The sequence below is a fragment of the Arvicola amphibius genome, chromosome 7, assembly GCF_903992535.2.
Source record: "Arvicola amphibius chromosome 7, mArvAmp1.2, whole genome shotgun sequence".
Taxonomy (NCBI): domain Eukaryota; kingdom Metazoa; phylum Chordata; class Mammalia; order Rodentia; family Cricetidae; genus Arvicola; species Arvicola amphibius.
The window spans coordinates 106,846,811-106,868,666 of record NC_052053.1 but is presented as its reverse complement, the minus strand read 5'-3'; positions in this window follow the sequence as shown (position 1 = coordinate 106,868,666).

Here is a 21,856-nt window from a genome sequence, read left to right as displayed (position 1 = left end):
CCCTCCAGCTCCTGTTCTGCAGCATCTCTTCTCAGTCTTGCTTGCCGATTATATTTTATAACCCCCCGATTATATTGAGCACAACCAGAAAATCTCCATACCTCAGGATGCTTAAACACCCCCACAGTTTTCTTTGCTTTGTAGGTTAGTTCATGCAGGTCCTCAGGACTGGGATGTTGGTGTTATTTGGAGATTGTTACTTGGCCTCACATGTCATTCAAGGGTTAAACTTTGAGTGCCTCTCAAGGGCGAGGATGTAAAGAAGGTGATGTGAAGCCTTACCCGTATTAAACAAAGGGCAATAATGAAGCAAAAATTAGATACTTTAAAGTCTGTCTGAAGTGGATTCTAGCTACTTATGTCTAAGTGCAACCCAATCCAATGCAAACCAATGTTCTCAAGTAAAGCTTCTGGGGAAGTTGGAGTCCAGAACTTTATGTAAATTCCTCAGTTTTATAAACAACTTTACCACTTTCAATTGAAATTCTACAAAGATTTTTTTATGTTGACTAGTTTCTTTTTAAAAAAAACTTTTTTTTTTCATTTACTTTTGAGAATTTCATACACACATACAATGACTTTGCTCCTATTCATCTCTTCTCTTCTTAACTCCTCCCGGACCGGTCCCTCATCCCCCTCCCAACTCTATAACCTCTTTTCTTTTATAACTCATTAAATCTTATTTGTGCTGCCCATATATGCTTGGGTGTGGGTCCTCAACTAAAGCATCCCCAACCTACCAGGGGCTATTCCTTTAAGAAAAACTGATTCTTACCCTCTAGTATGGGCTAGTTACTTATATTGTAGCTCTTTTGAGTGGAAAGACGCTGGGCATTAAGGGACTATCAGAAAACTGCTGTAATAGTGGCTAGGACTACAAGCCACACAGTACCAGAAGATATTTGGAAACTGCATGGCCAATGTATTAAATGCTAAAAAAATTTTAAAGCTCTGAAAATTAAGTATAAAAACAAATATTCCCACTAAAAAATGGTCAAAAGGCACGAAGCACTCCCTATCCCCCAAATACACAAATGAGAGATAAACACATTGTGATGGTTTGAACAAGAATGGCCTCCATAGGGTCATATATATGAATGTTCAGTCAACAGGGCCTGTCTGCTTGAGAAGGACTAGGAGCTGTAGTCTCATTGTAGTAGGTGTGGCCTTGTTGGAGGAAAAGGCGTCACTGAGCGTGGGCTTTGAGCTTTCTAAAGCCTATCCCAGCTAGGCTCAGGGGCTCTGTCTTCCTATTGCCTGTGGATCAGGATCTGGATGGAGAACTCTCAGCTCTTGCTCCAGTACCATGTCTGCCTCGGTGCTGCCATGCTCCCGTGCCATGGTGCTAATGGAGACTGATAACCTGAAACTATCAGCAAGCCCCCGAGTAAATCCTTTCATAAGAATTGCCTCGGTCACAGTGTCTGTTCTCAGCCATAGAACGCTGACTATGGCATATACACTCTTAGGGAAATGCAAATGAACTCTCAGCGAGCTCTCAAAATCCACCCAAGAGAATGGCTACAATTAAAATCAGTGACAGTACCAAAGGCAGGCAAGGCTGTGGAGAAAGTGGGTCAGCGGGGTCGTGCTGGTATCATAAACCTTCTAGACAAACAGTTTGCACATTTCCTATAAAATAAACATGCATGGCTAACTCACCTCACAGGTTCACAGGTGAAGGCACTTGCTGCTAAGCCCGGCAACCCAGGGTTGACCCCTGGAGCCCACGAGATGGAAAGAGAGGACTGACGTCCATGGGGTTGCCCTCTGACCTCCACATGCCTGCCGCGGCATGTCTCCTTTTGATTATTTACTTTCCTTCTCTAGTGTTATTTCTGTGTGGCTTTTTCTTTTGAAATCATTATTGGTTTGTTTTTGTTTAGTCATGCCTCTGTGTTAGAAATAATCATCGTTCCTGGATTAAATTCAGGGATTTGTGGAGGAATTGTTTGGGGGCACAGAGGGAGGTAAGAAAGAACTGGTACAAATCGAGTGGTTGTGGAAATGTTTATGTCGTGTTCTCTGTATTTATAAACCTTTGACCACTGCGGCTCTGGCTTCATTTAGTGAAATGCAAGTACCACGACTAAATGAAATTAAATCTTGGGACTGAAAATTGAAATTCCATATTTAAAAAAAAGAAAAAAGTTTAGAAAAATGAATATTTCATGTCAGTTGTGAATAAAAATTATTTGGTAGACTTGATGAGGATGTCAAGGAATAGAAGCTGCCAATAGTTCGGTTTTTATGGGTATGATTGCCAGTTGAGAATTTATTTTGTTGGAAAGCACATCAGCCACAGGCAATACAATTCCTGTTAAATATTCCCTAAGATTGCTAAATAGGGGAAAAATTAAAACTTGAAGCAATATAAACTCCGCTTTCTGTAGCGTACTCAGTACTGTACATGAACGAGGACCTGGAGAAGTGTGACCTCACAACAGCCAACTACTAGGAATCTCTCTTACTGTGTCTTACAAACTTGCAATATAAAATCTGTTACGACAAGCTCTCTAGAGAAAAGATTCAACAAATTGGAAGACCTTCTCAGATCATTAGAAGGAGGCTGGTCCAGCCGGGCGGTGGTGGCGCACGCCTTTAATCCCAGCACTTGGGAGGCAGAGGCAGGCGGATCTCTGTGAGTTCGAGACCAGCCTGGTCTACAAGAGCTAGCTCCAGGACAGGCTCTAAAGCTGCAGAGAAACCCTGTCTCAAAAAAAAAAAAAAAAAAAGGAGGCTGGTCCCCAGACACAGGGATACCTGTTAGCTGCTACAAAGCCCAAACCAAGAACCTGGGAGCAGAGGACAGCTGATTCTAAGGCGAGCTCTGTTTGGGACTAACTCAGCTTTGCCGGGTTACTCTCCGTTGAGGGGTGCCCACAGTCATCCCAACATGGGATCTAAGAGAAGGACACACAGCCTCATGGTTTTTCTTGATCCTTCAGGGCTCACATTTCCCGCTGTGTTTGGCTCCTCTGAACTTTCCGCTAGAATTCTGGGAATCAGAGCTTTAGAAACCAAGCTCCCATAGGCCTATGATTTGGGATCCAGTTGGTAACAAGGGACCTTCTCCGAGCTTAGCTAGCACTGAACCAACTTTAGACAGATGTGATTTGCTCAGCTGCTTGGTAAATGCAAAAAAAGAAAAGAAAAAAAAAAAAAAACCAGCCATGTTTGCTTGGTTGGCTGTTGGGCATTGCTGTGGACCTGCAGGCAAGCCACTGTGTTGACCTGAGCAGGAAGCTCGCTGTGAGAAAGTGAAGACTGTTTTTTTAATACTGATAGGGGATGAAAAGGGTGCGTATGATTGAGAGCTGAGGTAACTGTGGGGCTTGGTCGCTAAGAGAGTAGCTGGAGGTTTTAAAGAACGCAGAATTACAGTAGAGCTCGCTTTACCAACAGTTTGACTTTGTGTGATTTCAGTTCCTTATAGTCAACTGCACTCTTAGAAACATTAAAATGGAAAATTTCAGAAATAAAAAAAAATGCATAGAATTTAAATTATGCTTCTGAGTAGTTTGTTGGACTCTTATGCAGTCCTACTCTGTCTTGCGAAGGCTGCGAATCTTCCTTTCATCCAGGGTATCCCAGTGTGTGCTCTGCCTTCCTGGTAGCTACACGGCAGCTACATGGTAGCCACCTGCATTGTTAAATTGACTGCTGTGACGCTGCAGTGCTTGCATTCACGTCACCTTAATTCATGTGACAGCATCTCCAATGTGACAGCATCTCCAAAGGACAAGGCTAGTTCAATGGTTGATCTTGGTTGTCCACTTGATTGCGTTGGGAAGTGCTTAGATTAGTAAGGTGTATCTGTGAGGGCATTTCCAGAGGGGGATTCAGAAAGGAGGAAAGATCCTCCCTGGCGTGGAGTTGTGACAGCCTGTAGGCTGGAGGGCTAGAAGGAATGAAATGGGGGGAAAGCAGAAAGCTTGAGAATAGAGGCAGGCTCTCTTTCCTTCCGGCAGCCGTGACTGGAGCTCTTCTGTTCTACAATGCCTGCCCGGCTACGATGGACAGACATCATCAGAACAGTGAGCCCTACTAAGTCTTAGGAATATTCTTAAAATGAGCCTCTCCACCGATGCAAATAATTCCAATCAGATCAAATTAGACCAAATCAATGCCCATGTTTACTGTAGCTCCCGGGTGGCCGGGAAAGCATGGCGGGGAAAGGGGGGGGGGTGCACGCAAAACCCAAAGACTTGTTCTTTTTCTCTGCAGCAGCCTAAATAGCCTGTGGGAGTGGTCTTGACCCTCCCTGGGGAGGGGTCAGCCCTTGGCGGGCTTTTCCGGAGGTGGAGTCCGGGACCAAGGCAACTCCCAGTGGGAGGGGGCTTGAGATGGGGCTTTCTGCTCTATTGGTGCTCCATTGGCACCCTGAGGATGAATGCCAGGGACTACTGGGGTCACACTTTTAATCAATTATCCCAGACTCCTTGGATATAGGGGTGTTAGAGGGCTGGGGTCTTACTTTTAATCAAACATCCCAGAGTCCTTGGATATAGGGGTATCAGCTCAAGTCTGTCTACTTCCTGTGGGCATGGGGCGATGTGGGAGGGGGAAGAGTTGGGAGGTGGGCTCACGCTCAGGGAGAGGCATCCTGTTTGCTGTCATCCTGGAGACCTCAGGCAGCTGCTTTTTGAGGGAGATGAGAAAGCAGGTGGCTAGGAGAAAAAATATTGTTATTATCCTATGAATGGGGCTAGCTGTGGGAGGTCATTAACTGTTAGAAGCGTCCTGGTTGTACAGGTGAGGCTCGGGTGTACCAGATAAAAGCAGATTTTAGTTGGTAGGTGTCCTTGATCCATAATAAAAAGGAGAAAGGGAACAAAGCACAAGAACGCATTTTTCCTGCTTCCTGGTAGTGGGTGCAGCATCATCAGCTGCCCCCAGTTTCTACTGCTAGGAATTTTCTGTCTTGATGGGCTATACCCTGGTGCTAAGAATCAAAGTAAACCCTTTCCCCTACAAATACCTTCTTGTCAAGGTATAGGTATTTTTATTATACCACTAGAAAAAATAGTTAGTATACCTTTTTGATTTAGTTATTTTTTTCTCTTTTGTACTGGGGACTGAATCCAGGATTCTGGGCAGGCTAAAGGCAGCAATCAACCATTGAGCCACATTATTAACTACTTAATTTTTGAAATTAAAATTTTAAATTATTTGGGGGCTGGGGATGTCGCTCAGTTGGTTGGGTGCTTGCCTATCATGCATGGAGCTCCAGGTTCAATCCATAGCTCTGTACAACTCAGGTGATGAATGTCCATAATCCCAACACTTTGCAACCTGAGGCAGGAGGATTACTATGAGTTTTAGGCCAATCTGGGCTATAGAGTGAGACTCTATCTTAAAAGAGAGAGAAAGTAAGAGTATGTGTGTGCACATGTGTGCATGCATGGGGGGAGAGAGAGAGAAAAAGAGAGAGAGAGAGAGAGAGAACAAATACTACTTTAGTAAAAATGACCTAAGTTTTGTGTCTGATCAGAAGCTAGCTCTCTCTTTTTTTGAGATTATAATTTAATTACATTTCCCCTTTCTCTTTCCTTCTTCCAAATCCTCACCTATATCCCATCCACTCTCCTTCAAATCCATGGCCCCCTTTTCATCAACTGTTACTGCATAGATAAATGTTCTTATACGTGTACACACACACACACACACACACACACACACTCCTAAGTGCTGACCATTTGGCACTGGACAAACATTTTGTATGTTCTTTCGAGGGGAGGACCACCTCTCCCAGCTTTACCCAGATGCCTGTAGTTCTTAGTGTAGGGCTGAGGCTTCCTAGCATTTCCCCCAGGTTCTTGGGGTCATCCTTGTTCAGCTCACATTTGAGAGATCATGTTGATGAGAGTATATGGGTGTAGCCTCTGATGTCACTAGAGACACAGTCTCATAGCCAGTCCCTGGTCCTCTAGAGAGCAGCTTATTTATTTATTTATTTATTTATTTATTTATTTATGTGACTTTTTTTCATTTATTTTACACACCAACCAATTCCCCTCCCATTCTCCATCTACCTCCCCCACCCCCATGCACTCCTCCTCCATTTCCGTTCAGAAAGGGACAGGCCTTCCAGGGGCTTGCACAAAGAATGGAGCATCAAGCTGAGGCAGGACCAAGCTCCTCCCTTTACGTCAAGGCGGAGCCAAGTGGTCCAGCATGGGGAACAGGTTACCAAAGTCAGCTGGGCGCCAGGGGAGAGGTTCTCCTCTTACTGCTAGTAGCCTTACTAAGAGACCAAGCTGCAGGGTTGTCACACACATGCAGAGGGCCAAGGTAGGCCCTGTTCAGGTCCTCTGATGGTTGGTCCAGCGTCCACAAGTTTCTGCTAGTTCAGGTCAGCTGTCTCTGTGGACTCCCTCATCCTGGCTCCCCTGGGCTGGTACAATCCCTTCTCCCGTTCTTCCGCAAGACTCAGCACAGTGCTGGCTGGCTGTGGATCTCTGTCTCTGGCTCCATCGGTTACTGGGTAGAGTGCCTCTGATGACAATTGGGAAGTCACCATCCAAAGGCAGCTATCTTCGTTCCACCCGCCACATGTGGGGTTGTGTGAGCTCAGCCACTCACATTGCTGGAGATGTTTCAGATTTGAGAGAGCTGCTGCTTCTGTATTACTAAGAAAGCGGATCTTGCTTTTGTCCTTTCCTTCTTACTGTAGCCCAAGTTTCAGAGAGACTTCCAGAACTCCCTTTTATATTGCTTTTAATTTTGGGGGGGATCAAATTCTCACTCTTTTGAGCTTTGCTTGGCTCTCCTCTCCCCCTACTCGATATTCCTATTGGAAGTTTCAGAGCATTTCATGGGCCATTTTTTTTTTCTTCAGGCTATTAAATCAATTCAGAGAAGGTTTTTGTTTTGCTTTAATTATATTCAAAGAATGGCTACACATGCTGCCTTGAAAGATTAATTGAAATCACAATAGACACTGTGGAAATGGGGACTTAGCCAAAATAACAGCCAGAAAGACTCTGTGGTATTCGGCTAAGTGACAAGGGAAACTGGAAACAGATGTTCAGAAGGACAGGGGATCTGCTCTAGAGTGGCCATTCCAAGCATTCTCAATATTCTTCAAGGCTGCATGGTTTGGGCCAATGCTTCTAAATATATGTTCTTAGTGGCACTGGTCAAATGGTGTTAAACCCAGGTTGGATCCACTAAGGGAGACCAGGGTGGATGCTACGAAGCCTGGAACAGAATGCTGGCTAGTGACCCCGAGTCACTGGATGGTGGGAAGATCTCAGAGAGCTAGGAAGGGGTGCAGGGTCCCTGGGGTGGGGAAGTGTGGAGCCATGGTGAGGAGCTCTGTGCAGTGGTTCTATAGGAAGAGGTGTTCAAGTATTTCAGTAGCTTGACAGCCAATGAGACTGTTCTGTTTGCTATTAGCTGCTTGTGTTTAATTCCCAGAAGGCTTTCTCTGGTCTGTAAAACTGCACCTGTCATGTTGTCTGTGACCAGAGCTGCAGTTTGGTTCCGGTTCATTATCACCTGAAGGTCACAGCCTGTGTCCGCATCATCAGACACAAACTTCTGGATAGAGTGGAACCAAATAGAAAGAGTTGTTACTGGAGGAAGAGGAAGAGTTACTTGGAAGAAAAGGGCCAAGGGGGAACGCATTAGCTGTCAATCACTCATCTAAGCAGATATTTCAAGGAAGCCTTAGTGAGTCAATCTCCTTGCAACTGTAGAACTCGTAGGTGCAGTTCGGACTAAATCATTGAACCAGGGTGTAGATGGAGGCCAGATGCTTCTGATAAATGACATGATGCGGCTGAACGGTCTACGGAAAGAAGCCTTCAGCTCTGTGAGCACACACAGATATGGTGATCCCTGCAAATGGACGAAGGCTAACACGTCAAAAACAGAGTCTGAGGCCAAAAAGGAAAAAAGGAAACAAAACCCTTGCTGTGTGAACTCTGTGATGGAGTTACTCCCTTAGCAGGGGATCTCCAGGCTTAGAGTCATTGTTCCACCCGACCTAGTCTAAACTTCACAAAGCCAGTGTAGACTGGCGATGGAGCTGCCCAGCATTGCAGAAGCTCTGGGTTTGATCCCAGCACTGCATAACCTGGGTGTGGGGGTACAGTCTAGAATCCCAGGACTCTTGAGGTCAAAACAAGTGGACCACAAGTTCAGGATCATCTCTGTTTTGAGGCCTGCCTAGGTGATGTGAGATTCTGTCAAAATACAAACCAAACCAAAATAATCCATTTAATGTTCTTGGACTTTTCTTGTCTAATGGATTTGAAACATGCACGTATTTTCTTAATTTAAAATGTCCAAAATGGGGGCTAGAAAGATGGCTTAGAAGTTAAAAAGAGCTTGGTGATCTTCCAGAGGACCTGAGTTCAGTTCCCAGCACCCAAGTCAGGCAGATCGCAACCATCTGTAACTCCAGCTCCAGGGGATCTAATGCCCTCTTCTGACCTCCAAGAATACCTGCATTCACAGGCCACCACACACACAAATAAATAAAAAATAATATAAAATGAAATTAAAAAATTTTTTAAAGGTGAATGATGGCTTGCCTTACAACAGGATCATTAATGGGAATGGCAGGTAAATCTCAAACACTTGTTTTCCCCAGCCCATATCTCATCCTCTATGAATGGCTCTGAGTAGAAGACCTGATTTGGATAGGTGGGTGTCAAGACTGAACCTTTCAGATGAGTGGCAGGATAACAGGTGTGTCTTCTTTTCCTTGGGGGGGGGGGGGGGGGGGGGACGCTGGTCACTGGCCCAGGAGGGCAAAGGGAGCAGAAGCAGTGAGTAGGGTTCTGATGGCCGTGAATATGAAGAAAAGAACTTCTAGGAGTCAGCTTCAGAGAGCCTTATTACAGAAGAGCAGAGGGAGAAGGTAATTTCAAAGTTGTGGTTGTTCATTTGTTTCAAGAGTTAAGTCATACCAGTGCTTCTGTGTCACGTGTCATCGGTAGTGAGGCTAGAGCTAATTGAAAGATTTAATTAGCAGCAGTTAGCCAGGAGGCTGGGTGAAGGGCATTAATGCCCAATCTGACCACGAGTTCCTGAATAGATGTGCCATTAGGAAGATGGATAAGAGCTTCTGAAAGCAAACCAAGCTAAACAACTCATTGAAGTGTTCCTGTCTACACCCAGAAATGGCAATCTAGCTTTGGGAGGCTGAAAAATAGTAGCCTGGATGGATGCCCAGAACTCTCCAAGATAATGTAAAAGGAGAATGTAGATCTTGGACCAGAGCCATCCTCCCCCAAAGATGTAAAGCAAGGCAAGGGCTTGGGAGACTCTTTCTGTATTATATGGAATCTCCCTGGTCTTAGAAACGTATGGACTTCAGGGAGAAAGTGGATCCCAAGCGCTTGACTCTGGAGGAGGTTTGACAGAAAGGCACCAGGCTACACACCTCCCGTGGCTCTTTGGACCTCTGTGCTTCCTGCTTTCTTTGTTGATGCCCCCATTCACGGGACTTCCCATTTCCTTTTCTATTTAGATGAGACAGAACTTCTCCAGTGTAAGAGTAGAGGCTGAGGGACTCCTGTGGATCCTGATCACGTTAACGAGGAATGGGTGTTTGAGTGGACCTTGGCCAATTGGAGGACAAATTGCACCTTGTACGCCTTCATGTAAAGTTCCTGTGTCACGTGAACATGGCTGTTGAGTGACTTGTTGGGTCTCTTCCAGGGTCCTGTGTGTTTGGGGGTGCTGTAGGAAAATCTACTAGTGAGTGATTACTTGACTCCTTCTCTTTTCTTCTTTCTCTCACTGTCTCTTAGGGATCATGTCTCCCCAGTAAAGAGTCAGATCCCCAAATTCTTTTTTATATTCCCAAGATTACCTGGACTTTAGACACTGTATTTATAGTTAAATATTTAACTAGCTCATTAACAATTATAGTCAACATGTGACATTAACCTTCCTTAAGTCACACTACTAAAGCTTGAGTGTCCATTCAAAATTAAGGTTGAAATTTATCTTCCGGCTTCTATTACTGTGATAAACACTGATCAAGGGCAAGCTGGGGAGGGAAGGATTTTTTTGGCTGACACATTGGAGTCCATCACTGAAAGAAGCCAAGACAGAAATTCAAACAGGACAAGAACCTGGAGGCAGCAGGCCCTGCAGAGGCGATGGAGGGGTGCTGCTTCCTGGCTTGCTCCCCATGGCTGCTCAGCCTGTTATAGATCCCAGGACAACCAACCCAGGGGTGAGACCACCCACAATGCTGGGCCCTCCTCCATCCATCCCTAATTAAGAAAATGCCCTACAGGTCTGCCTTCAGTCCCATTTTACAGAGACATTTTCTTAAAAGTTCCCTCCTCTCAGATGACTTTAGCTTACGTCAAGTTAAAACTATGTGGCACAAAATTCAGTTGTCATTGGAATGTTAAAAGGAGGGACCATTAAAGGGCAATTAAGTCATAAGGGCTCTGTCCTTATGACTGTATTGATGTTGTTAACAAGGAGATGGGTTTGTGACCGCAAGTGAACTTGTAAGTTCAGCTTATACTCACTCATCCTGCCCTTTGCACACACAAACATGCCTTTGAGTCAATTACTGCAGCAAGAAGATGCTCACCAGACATGGTCCTTTGATCTCGAACTTCCCAGCTTCCAGAATCATGAGTCAAATAAGCTTCTATTGTTTATAATTTGCCAAGCCCAGTGCTAGTCTGTTACAGTAGAAGAAAGTAAAATAAAACTGAAAATTAATATAAGCCCCTTTTATATTGAAATTTGCATAACAGAATCTGCCTCTCTTAACCACAGTGCTGGGGAGTGAAACCCTATTACCCAGAGGTACTGATTTTACATATTAAACTTATTTCTATGCATCTAGGATGTATGTACAAGTCAGTGAGAGAATCAAGAAGGTGATTATTAAAATTATTTGTATCAACTAATTATCTAGGTCATGAAAGGTTAGTTTAGAGATTTTTCTTAATCCCCTTCTTTCTAGACAGAAAATATGTATTTAATTCATTTGTAAATTCTAACTGTCGTTCTAGTCGGTGCAAGTAAAAAAGGAAGTAAATTTCTTGATTCCCGTTTTCTGGGTATAATATATCTGAATACCCTACTAAAAGTCAGGGCCCATGGAAGTAATGATAACTGAGCCTGGCTATTGGTCTCCAGGAGCCCAGGGTCTAGAGGGATAAAGCAGACAGACATTCACTGTGGAACTGGAGTGTGTGGAGATCAACACGAGGACTAGAGCTGGGAGCACCGGTTTCGAGCTGTACATCCGCCTCATTTCTTTGCCTTACAGAGTTTGTGCGAATTGTGTATCCTTGAAAACACTACTAAAAGACACTGTGTCAGCAAACCTTGGTGGGGGCCAGAGTGATGGCTCAGTGGTTGAGAGTTTTCTGCTGTACTGAAAACATGAATGTGCTTCCCAGCACCTACATTTGATGGCTCACAACCTTCTGTAACTCCAGCTTCAGGGAATCCAGTGCCCTCTTCTGCCTTGTATGGGCAACTGTACACATGCAAACAAAACCCACCCTGTGGTGAAATTAACTTTCTTTTCTTTCTATACGTCCTTCTTTCTTTCCTTCCTTCCCTCCCTCCCTCCCTTTTTAAAAAGACAGTGTTGCTATGTAGCCTTGGCTAGTCCAGGACTCACTGTGAATTCCTAGGTGGATCATCTGACTCTGTTGCACCACCCTTGGTTCTATGATAGAATTTCCTCCCCCTCCCTCCTCTTCTTCCTTCTTTTACCCTTTCTTCCTTCCTCCTTCCTTTCTTTCTTTCTTCCTTCCTTTCTTTCTTCCTTCCTTCCTTCCTTTCTTTCTTTCTTTCTTTCTTTCTTTTTTCCTTTCTTTCTTTCTTTCTTTCTTTTTTTCTTTTTTTCTTTCTTTTTTTGAGACATGGTCTGACTTTGTAGTCCTGGCAGCCATGGGAATCTTATGAAGACGAGGTTGGCCTCACAGTGATTTGCCAGCCTCTGCCCCCTGAGTTCTAGGAGTAAAGACATGTTTTCTTTTTTTAAAGAAATTTTCTTGACAGTTTATAGTTCAACTTGGAGTCATCAAAAATAAAATAGTATAAGAGCTTAATTCTAGATACTATCAAGCAAAAAACAGAATTGAAAGTTGCTGGAAATTCCTAGTCCTTAGCCCAGAACTAGGTCACTAATAACTAATAACTGGTTTCATGGTTTTTGTTGTTGTTGTTTTCACTGCTTATGAAAAAAGGGCAGACTGCTAAAGTTCAGTATATTAATTTCCATATGGTTATAAATGAGCAATGCATGGGGACCTATGAGCATCTGCCTTTAAGACAATCCTCTTTGTATCTTTCATAAATGCTGGCAGACCAGAAATTTGGTTCCAATATCTAAAGTATATTTGTCATTTGTATTTATTTTGGTTAAATTAAATTTTTTTGCTAGGTAAAAGGCCGTTAAAACTATCCTCACATATTTGTGAACACTCTTTTTTTTTCTTTTTTCTTTTTGCTCTTGGGGTAGAAGTTTGTTATTAGAACTGGTAATTTTGTGAAAGACTCCAGTGTGTTTTAAATTATTCGGACATCTCTAGTATATTCCTTGAGGAGAGGTGGTCTGGAGAATGACCTTGGTGATGTAAATTCCCTTGCTCTGTGGAAGGGAGATGCTGGTTTCAGAAAATGTGTTCTTTAAGGGAAACAAATTGACTTAATTGCTGGGGTGCAGATTTTCAGGGAGAGAAGGTTTTGCTATTCATCAATTGGAGCTGTATTATAAAAGTAATTAATGAGGATGAATACTTTTACTTCAAAGAACAAACATTTTTCAAAAGTCAAAGAAAATAAGGACCTACTTTTTCACCAGAGCACATTTCTTTCTTAGCTTTTAAAATACAAAACCTAAGATTCTATTATGCCTTGTTGAAAACCTTCTAGAACCCTCTCCCCCCTCCCTTTTTAATGCCCTAGATTAGAAAGTAGACTTTGTAACTCTTTAGTCCTGATAGAATAGATTGTATCTCTTAAACAGCCCATGGGAGTATGGTCTCCCTCCTTATTTTCTCTTGTGCCTGCTGGACTTAACTCAGGTCACAACTGGAAAGATCTTCAATCTGAGTCACCTCCTTATTAAACCCACAAATCTTCTAGTAGTCACTCTTTTCTCTTGGGCAAGTGTAGGGGTGGATCTATTTTTCATTTCTAGAAAAGATTCCATGAGAAATTTAATCAGTAGAACGTCATTATGATGGTGTTCACTGCCCCTTGCTCACATTGTTCTGCGATCTCAAAATCGCCCTCCAGACGGAACCACTGGAGAAAACGAACCTTTATACTTTCTTTCCTCAGTGGAGGTTTTCTTATTTGTCTGTCCCTCGAGGAGTTTTCCACGTAGCCTCTTTTACTGACGTGAATGCAGGAAGTGTACCAACATGGTGGTTCTCCCTTCCAATGTGCTCTAGGAAGCAACCAAGTGGCGGTGTTCAGTGGAGCTACCCTAGTGAAAAAGCCAGGGCTCAAGCTAATGTTCTGTGGGCTGCGTGCTCTGCCCCAATAGCCAGCCTTGTCCCTACATCAGTGAGGAAGTCACAGAAGGACAAGCTCAAGACTCTTGGTCATGAGCCAGGGACGCTGTGTAAAACAGACCTCCAGAGAGAATGTGTAAACAAGGGTTCGATGAATAGTGGCGGGCACAAAACAGTGCCTGGTATCCACCCTTCTATTGAGAATGTGTGCAAAGGAACACCATGACTTTGCTTTTTTCCCAATGTTTCCCGCTGGAGCTTCCCGAAAGAGTACAAGGGGAGTTTAGTCTGCTCTTTGCCAAGTCATCTCCTCCCTTTGTTCAACTTAATCTTCCTCTGTTTGCTCCTAGTGAGACCATTAAATAAATTTAAATAAAACAAAACATAAAAACGTGGGCCTGTGTAGAACTCTTAGTTGATTTCTTAAACACTACCTGTCACCTCTGAGAGCTGACTGAAGACAGAGGACCCTCTCTCTAGTCATTCTGAGATTGAGGACATATAGGCACAAGAATGAGCAGAACTCAGCATGTAAACTTTTTTCTTTTCTTTTTTCTTTTCTTTTTTTCTTTCCTTTTCCCTTCCTTCCTTCTTTCTTTCTATTTATTTACTTATTTATTTTGAGGCAGAGTTTTGCTGTATGGCACAAACTGACCTGGAATTCGCCATCTTCCTGCATCTGCCTCCCAAGTGCTGGAATTATAGGTGTGAACCACTATCCCTGGCAACATAGTGAGCAAATTTCTGAGTGCAAAATGCTGAATTTATGACACTTTACACCATCATAAGGTTGAAAGCTCTTGAATCTCAGAGGTAGGGACAGTCGTGATCTCTAAATAAGTGTTAGATGGCACAGTAGGGAATATTTTCTGGGCAATTAAAAACCAAGATAGAAACCCAGATGCTTCATTGTTCAGAGGCATGACAGTCTGCCTCTTGCTTTCTTTTTCTATGACTTCGTGATTTAGACTTCACAGAGTGAACAGTTGATAAGCTAGACGAACGTCAGGATTCAGATGATGATAATCAACATGTTTCTTCCACTTTCCATTTTCTCCTTTGTGTTGCTCACACAATTATTTCCACTATGGTCACGATCAAGAAGACAAGCCCAAAACACGTGCTTGTCAAAGGGTTATGTGTTTTGGTAGAGGGAACATTTCGTCTTTTTTAAGCTCATGTTTTTTTTTTTTTTATTTTGAAATATTATTTGTGTTCATAAGCTCTTTTTTTTAAATCTAGTATTCCCAAAGAAAATCAATGTATTCACTTGGCTTTAGTTAAACTGCCACCAAAACAAAATGTCAAAGAATGTTTTAAAAATAATTTGGCATTAACATCCTTTGTGCTTCATTAAAAGGAACAACAGTAAAAGGACACAACAAAGCATGAATGGAGGGATCCAGTTGGGCATGCTTTGATATGAATAATTTGAATTCTTCAAGAGCCTAAACCCTTTTATTCACAAATAATCACTCTAAAGGTATTAAAAGTTTAGTTCTCACCAGTGGGGTTAATGTGGTTTGCTATAATCTTAATAGAACACTTGTACTTATTTACACCATGTATTTGCTCAAACAACTTCTTTTGTCATAGATTTTAAACATATAAGCCTCAGCTCAATTCTACTCTAATTATTAAAAATGAAAAGGGAACAGTTACTCCAAAGACCGAGCTTTTAACTGTGGTGTGCTTATTTTTAACTCAACTATTTGCACCCCAGTGAACTATTGACTCGCATCAGGAGACTAGGGAGCAAGTCTTGAGACGCTCTGAATGCTGGGAGAAGAAGCTGACCAGCAGGATGCTTTCCAGTGTAAACAGCATGAGGGGCTGCTTGCTTTATGGTGAGGGTGTCTACTTTCTCAGTAGATTCTGAAGGTGGGGAACAGAAGGGCCTGAAGGACTCTCGTCCTGCCGTGTAAGCAGATAATGACACTTTAGCTGCTTCTCCACACAGGCAGGAGGTAGGACTTCACCATTGTGTCAGATACTTCTTATTTCTTAATATCTGTATCATTAGTCAACAGATGGACTGCTGCCTGGAATCTGATTTCAGGAAAGCTGCCTCCTGCTAGCTAATCGCCTTAAACTGTAATTGACAAGTGGGATGCATTTCATTTCCCTAAATTTGGGAAGAATACACCAAAAGTTATCCAGCATTTCAGTCTGCAGAGCACATTGTTTCAATAAATATTTATTGAGCATTTACTGTGTGCCAGACATTATGCTGGGTGCTGGGATTTAATGGGAAGCAGTAAAGACACTGCTCTCTTCATTGACAAGCACAGACTAGGGTTTGGGTGAAATGTTCTTAGGTAGCAGGATTTTTCATGTTTATGATGTGGGATTTCCCTCTGTATGCTGTGATTACCATTGATTAATAAAGAAACTGCTTTGGATCTATAGCAAGGCAGAACTTAGCTAGGCGGGGAAAACTAAACTGAATGCTGGGAAAAAGAAGGAGGAGTTAGAGAGAAGCCATGCAACCCCACTGGAGACAGACTCTGGAACTTTACCCAGAAAGCCACAGTTATGTGGCAATACACAGATTACTAGAAATGGGTTAAATTAAGATATAAGAGTTAGCCAATAAGAATCTAGAGCTAATGGGCCAAGCAGTGTTTTAAATAATATAGTTTCTGTGTGTTTATTTTGGGTCTGAGCTGCCAGGCAGTCGGGGAGGGGGCAAGTGGCCTCCTTACTACATGTTATCAAGATGTTTCTTTCTAAAATACTGCTTTTGTTCTTCATCTTTTCAGGTGAAACAAAAGGGACCTTTTTACTAGATTTATCATAATTTCCCCCCCCGCTTTCCATCTGTCTTAGGATTTCTATGACTGTAAAGAGACACTGCAACCACAGCAGCTCTTATAAAGGAAAACATTTAATTGGGACTGGCTTACAGTTCATAGGGTCAGTCCATGATCATCATGGATGATATAGTGGCATGCAGGCAGACATGGTGCTGGAGAAGGAACCGAGAATTCTACATCTTTGATCTGCAGGCAACAGGAAGTAAACTGGGACACTGGGTGCTGTGGGAGCTCCTTCAGCTGCTTCAGCCAATAGTCTTTAAGATACAAGCCCACTTGGGCGTGGTCTCTTATACTATAAATGCAACTGTAAAGCCTGTGCTCGCTCTCTTGCTTCTGGCTGTCGCTTCCAGCTGCTAGATTCAGTTTCTGTTCCTCATTCATGCAGAGGATTATGATCTAGGACAGTGATCTGTGAGTCTCCCCTAAATAAATAATCCTTTATTATATGTAATTCTGAACTAGTGTGGGATTATTTTGTAACTTCTGTCATGATCTGGCATCTGAACACGGGGACAGTCCATACTTTTTGGTTTCAGTTTGCCAGCCATGTGGCACATTGGGCACTGACTCTTCTGCCTGGCTATCTCAGTTGGTAGAGCTTTAGACTCTTAATCTCAGGGTTGTGGGTTCGAGCCTCACATTGGGTGCCAATTGCCAATGCGGTTGACTAAATCCACATAAAACCTGAGAAAGCTTAAAAAGGAATTCTAGACACACAAAAAACAAAATTAAGCATTTTCTTGGGTAGGCTCTGTTTTTCTAGAAGCAAGCAGAGGCATGACTCTTTTAAGAGAAGGTTCCTTGACTCAGTGGTAGCAGCAAGAAATGTGCAGTTTCAAAACAGTGGCTTCCTGGTTTACCAACATGAATGGCGCTGACTCTTTTGGGAGGTCCTGCTATAGAGCATTTAAATGGGTTCTGTGGGCAGACTGCTACAACTTGCTTAATGGCAACATAGACCCACTATGTGCCTTAAAATGGGGCAATGTGCTTGGCTCTCAGAGGCAGGGAACATGTCTCAGGGATGTTGGGATGGGCAGAGCAAGTAGGCAGGGCCATGTTGTCCCTAGCCATACCCACTTAGCATTAAAAAACAGTTCTGGCCAGCAAAGATAATTACAGATACATAATAAAAACAACTTCATATGGAAAAGACCTCTAAATGAGTCATAGTATTGGACAAATGTATGTAGGCTTGGGAGAGAAAAGAAAAAGAATATAGAGAGTTATAAAAAGAGGTAAATAATTTTTAAAAAATAAAAGTGTTTAAGAGACAGAGTACAGGTGGTCATAGATTAAGTAATAAAGAAAAACAAGCCATATAAAGATGGAAAATACTCAGAGAGTCTGGATTATGTAAATTATTGTATTTTCTGGGATGACAGACTGCCCTGGAGCAGCTGCTTTCGTAACCCCTTCCCCTATTTGTCCTATTGTAATGTGTGGATATTTCACGTCACGAATTTTTTCATGGATCATGATCACAACCAGGAAAGACTCTCTAAGGAAAATGACTCAGGGGAAGAGATCCTGCTGTTAAGAATGGCTTGTGTTGTGCCTTGCCCTTGTCATATGGCCCAGCCTCTTGGTTCTCAGGGGCCTTCAGGGATGGAGAGACTCTGAAAAAGGAAACTACAGTCTTCATGCTCTGTATTATCAAGTCCTCTTTCTGTTGTGGGCAAAGAAAATCTTGGCAGATTTATTTCTGTTTGGGGGAAATATTTTTCTTCCTTAACGCAGACTTGGAGCATCCTGTTTTTCAGAACTATTTTCGTTCTTGGGATAAGAATGTCTGTACCATGTGTGCATGTCTTCTCAAGAGTTATTTAGAGGAAGAATGGAAAGGCATTTTGTCATCAGATAGATCATGCTGTGTCGAGATCACCGTGGGAAGCATACTTGACATAGCAAAGTTTAACCGAGACTACTGAGCAACGCTACCCTGGAGCATTGGACTGAGCATGTTGGTGAAGGTTGTGGAAGACCGTGTATCTCCTTGGTAGGGTAAAGTGTTTGTTCTAGAAGAATGGTACTTTACTGTGGAAAGGGTTGAAGGGCTTTTTCCTGTCAAGATTTGAATATGAGCCGGGCGGTGGTGGTGCACGCCTTTAATCCCAGCACTCGGGAGGCAGAGGCAGGAGGATCTCTGTGAGTTCGAGACCAGCCTGGTCTACAAGAGCTAGCTCCAGGACAGGCTCTAAAGCTGCAGAGAAACCCTGTCTCGAAAAAACAACAAAAAAGATTTGAATATGAAATGTCTCCCAGGGGCTCATGTTTTAAAGCTGGGTCCCCTTCTGCTGGTACCATCTTGGGAGGTTAGGAGGTGAATCACACCTCCACTGGAGTTACAAGGCTCCCAGTCCTTCTTTGTTCTCTGCTCTCAGTCCACTAGGAAGTGAACAGTCTCCTGCCATGGGGCTCCACACCAGCACAGGAACCAGGAGACTGAATCCTGTGAAACTGTGATTAGCCTTCCACCTTTCAGCTGTTCTCTCGGATAATTTGGTGGTAGGTACACAAAAGTAGGGAATACACCCTGAAAAGGGTAAGAAAAGAGATTTGAAGGCAGGAAACGAAAGTTTGGCTCCGGGCTGTATCCTAAGGAGAATTCTTTAGACTGGTTGCAGCAACTACTAACCAACCAGTCATGCTCAGTACTGCTTTCACGTCTGTGTTGTGGATCCTCCAGCGAGGTCTGTTATAGCCTCATGGCCTGGAGTGCTGACTGCGGAGCTGAGGGAGGAGGTGAAGAGAGTTCTTTCCCTAAAATCCTTCCTTCCCTGTGGAGGACGGCAAGGGCAACTTCATCTTTCAAGGAGTCCTTGGGAACCGCACAGATGGGAAAGCAACTTGGAGAACAAAGAGAGGGTCAAGGAATGAGTGACCAAGTATATCAGTCAACGCCTTCTTGATTCCAGGTGTAGGATGAGGGAGGCAGGCAGGCAGAGCCTCACGGAAATCCTGTGCACCACCCCCCTTCTACTCTGAAGGATATCTGTTGTCTTTATGCCCTGGCGGACACCATGGTTGTGAACAAGTGTGAGGCAGGAGAGCTCAGTTCTCCTCAGTGGAAATGTGAACCGCTACTGACTGTCATAATACACACATCCAATCTCTAGCGTTACATTCACAGCAACGTTAAAGGAACGGTCAGTTTCATACGTCAGCTTGGCTAGACTGTGCTATATATACTTCGAGAGTCAAACACCAGTCTAGATTTTTTCTGGGCTGCTATTTTTAGAAATGACTGATACTTGCCATTAGTAGACTTTGGGTAAAGTGGATTATCTTCTGCAACATGGGTGGGCTCATCCAATCAGGGAAAGTGGCCTTAGAGCAAAGACTGAGGTTTTTGGAAGAATTAACTCTCCAAAGATGTTATGCACAAGCCTTGGCTGAGTGCTCTTCCCATCCCCCAGCCTAGCCTGTAGACTTCAATGTCAAGACCACACCATCGACTCTCACTGACTTCCTGGCCTCCCAGTTTGCTTTAGTGGTTTCTGACTTGCCAGCCCCATAATTATATGAGCCAATTTCTCAAAATAAGTATGATATGCACCTACCCCCATAAATGGGTCTCTTTCTGTTTTTCTGATACACCCTGGTGAAGGCAGGCATTCTGGAAACGGATAACGGCTTAGTGTGTTGCACTGGAAATACTATCCTAAAGAAATTCAGCATATAGTATTGAATTTTACCTAGATCTCACAATCACGTACACCCAAGACCCTGTATCCGGCTAGCAAAACACCTCGGGTCAAAGCCACTCACTAGATGTTGTGAAAGCACTGTCTCCTGCCCCCATCTCCCCAAGTCCTGTTCCATGGACCACAGTAGGGTGATGCTTGGACCTTTGTGTCTCCTGAATTGTCCTGGTCCTATTCGTGACTGCATGTGACTGTCTGTGAGACACTGTGACACCATCGCTCAGGGAAGCACACGTGTTAATGGTGTGTGGCAGCTTTACAAACACTGTCTGTTTGAGTTAGATCTGAATCGCTCCATGATTTGAGGGTTCCCCGGCGACTATCGGAGCCTCGGAGATGATGCTGGCCAGAAAGAATGCATATGGCCGTCATTGTGCCAATTTTATAATTCATCTTTTAATAATCTGTAACTGAAGAGCCGAGTGGAACTCATCAAACCCTGCCTTGTTTCTCACTGGGGAGCATTTCTGTGTTTTGTTTTTGAGCCAAAGCTGAACGCAGCTGTTGGAGCTGTCACCAGGATTCTTGTTCACCCAAATATTGATAATAATGGCTCCTGCTTCACATGGAAAGCATTTATTTAAATATTTGTAATGGAAAGACTGTTATTATTGATATTAGAGCTTTGCAGTGAGAATGTAATAATGTGGACAGGACATTCATAAACCATGTTTGGAAGAGGCTGCGGCTGCCTCCTGCGTGGTACACAGGGCCTTGAGCTGGTATTGTTGCTCATCTGTTCTTCATAGAAATAGGGAGAAGTTATTACCAGGGAATAATTAAACCCACAGAAAGGACCAAATGCTGGCAGGCTACAGCCATCCACACCACCACATGACAGCCTGTTATAATCAACGGAATCAGACTGCTGGGGCTTTGAGTCTGGGGTGGAGGGCAGCGTAATGAGTAGACCTTATCCTTCTCTATCCTCCGACTTTCCTGGATTACAGGAAAAAGCAGGTCCCATCGTGTTTATGAGCCCTTTACGCACAGTGCTCTGGAGTGGAGCCTGGGCCAGGTTCTCACTCGGGTGACCGATGCATCACTGTGAGGGATGAAAGCCGTGTTGATGCTTGCCAATACTTCCCTGGAAGCTCTGTGCTGGTCAGAACCTATGGCTCCGTATTTCCTTCCTGTGTTTTCCCTTTCTCTGTTCTCGTAGCCTTGCCGTGTTTGCCTGCCCTGGGTGGTCTTCTGTCTCCGGAATCAAATTCTCTTTGTTCTTTATTATGTGTTCCAATCAAGATGACTTTGTTTCCAAGTCAATGTCTGATCATTTCCCAGGAAAGAGTAAGAGATTGTCTTAGGGTTGAGTGGCCACCAAGGATAACAAGGTCCCTGACAGGGCCTGTAGCTTACACACAGCAGTGGGCAAACCTGGGGACTATCACTTTCCAGAACCTCAAGGAGATTTTGTGAGCTGTGTCCCTAGTGAGGGGGAAGAACTTTCTTATCAAAGCTTTACCTATGAACGTGAAAGAGGGGCACAGTTGGAGTTGTTAGGGGACCTGAATCATTGTTCAGCTCCTGGAAACACCCTACAGAAGGAAGGTAGGAAGGTGAGGGAGGTGGGAAGAAGAAAAAGAGGAGGGGAGAGGGTGGGGGAGGGGGAAATGTTAAGTAAAAACCATGCCACTGTGCTGTGTGATAAATTGGTAGTCAGTGACACGCTGTCCAGAGACCCATCTACCAGACCCAAGCAGGGGGAGCCCCACTCCCACAGGAGACTGCAGAGCCTGGGGGAGCAGGGGTGTGTGTCTGTGGAGTGGCCCCCAGAGCCTTCCCGGTGCATGTACCTCCTGAGCAACAGTACCCAGCTGAGCCAGAATGGTGATCCCAGGGACTAGAGGATACCTTGGAATGT